Source organism: Chrysochloris asiatica, unplaced genomic scaffold, assembly GCF_000296735.1.
Source record: "Chrysochloris asiatica unplaced genomic scaffold, ChrAsi1.0 scaffold00008, whole genome shotgun sequence".
NCBI lineage: Eukaryota > Metazoa > Chordata > Mammalia > Afrosoricida > Chrysochloridae > Chrysochloris > Chrysochloris asiatica.
In genome coordinates this window covers 3962644-3964146 of record NW_006408526.1, presented here as the reverse complement: position 1 = coordinate 3964146, position 1503 = coordinate 3962644, and positions in this window count along the sequence as shown.

The following is a 1503-nucleotide window of genomic DNA, read 5'->3' as shown; positions in this document are numbered from 1 at the left end:
GTGGCAGCGGTAGTGAGGTTGGCCCAGGATCGGACATTGTTTCATTCTGCTGTGCATGGGGTTGCTATGAGTCAGTTCCGACTCGATGGCACCTGACAACAACAACAACACAAACATTTTTCAATATTTTGCCCATGGAGTCATTCAATAGTCCAAATCCAGACTTGAATTTTTCTTTCAGTTCGTTCAGTTTGAAAAGTGCTTGGCATTTTAACTCCAGGTCTTTGCACATTTCATTATAATATTTGACTTTGCCCTCTTGAGCTGCCCTTTGAAATTTTCTCTTCAGCTCTTTGGCTTCCTCATTTCTTCCATTCACTTTAGCATCTCTATGATGGAGACTAAATTTCAGAGTCTTTTCTGATGTCCATTTTGGTCTTTTTTTTTATTGTTTGTCTTTTTAATGACCTTTTGCTTTCTTCCTATATAATGGTCTTCAGTCATCAATGTTTAATGTATCAAATTTATTCTTGAGATGGTCTCTAAATATGTTCAAGGTCATGTTCAGGCTCTCATGGATTACTTGTTCAGTTTTAGCCTAAATTCACATATGAACAATTGATGGTCTGTTCCATAGTTGACCCCTGGCTTAGTTTTGGCTGATGAATTTGAGCTTTTCCACCATTTCTCCCCACAGATACAGTTAATTTGATTCCTGTGTATTCCATCTGGTGAGGTCAAAGTGTAAAATTACATTTTATGTTGTTTAAGAAAGGTATTTGCCATAAATAAGTGATTGGCCTAGCAAAATTCTATAATGAGATCTCCAGCATCATTTATTTCACCAAGGCCATATTTTCTGAGACTGATCCTCCCTCTTGATTTCCAACATTCACATTCCAATTACCCGTAATTATCAATACATCTTGATTGCATACTTGATCAATTTCTGACTGAAGAAATTAGTAAAATTATTCAATTCCATCATCATTGTCTTTAATTTGTGCATAAATTTGAATAGTTATGCTATTAACTGCTCTTACTTGTGTGCGTATGGATATTATCCTATCACAGACAGTGTTGCATTTCACCACAGATCTTGAAATGTTCTTTTTGATACTGAATGTGATGCCATTCCTCTTGAATTTGTTGTTTCCGACATAAAGCCATATGATTTGCAATTTTAGAATGGCCATGATCAAGTCCATTTAAATTCATGCCTGGGATACAGATCATTGTTGTTGTCAGGAGCCATCAAGTTGGAACCGACTCATAGCAACCCATGCACAGCAGAATGAAACAATGTCCAATCCTGGGCCAACCTCATTACTGCTACCACACTTGATGCCATCAATGATGCCACCTGGCCAATCCATCTTGTTGGGGGTCTTCCTCTCCTTCTCTGACCCTCCATCTTAACCAGCATGACATCCTTCTCCAGCGACTGTTCCCTCCTGACAATATGTCCAAAGTATGAGAGACAAAGTTTAGCCATCCTGGCCTCCAAGGAGCACTCTGGCTGCACTTCTTTCAAAACAGATCTATTGGTTCTTTTGGCAGTCA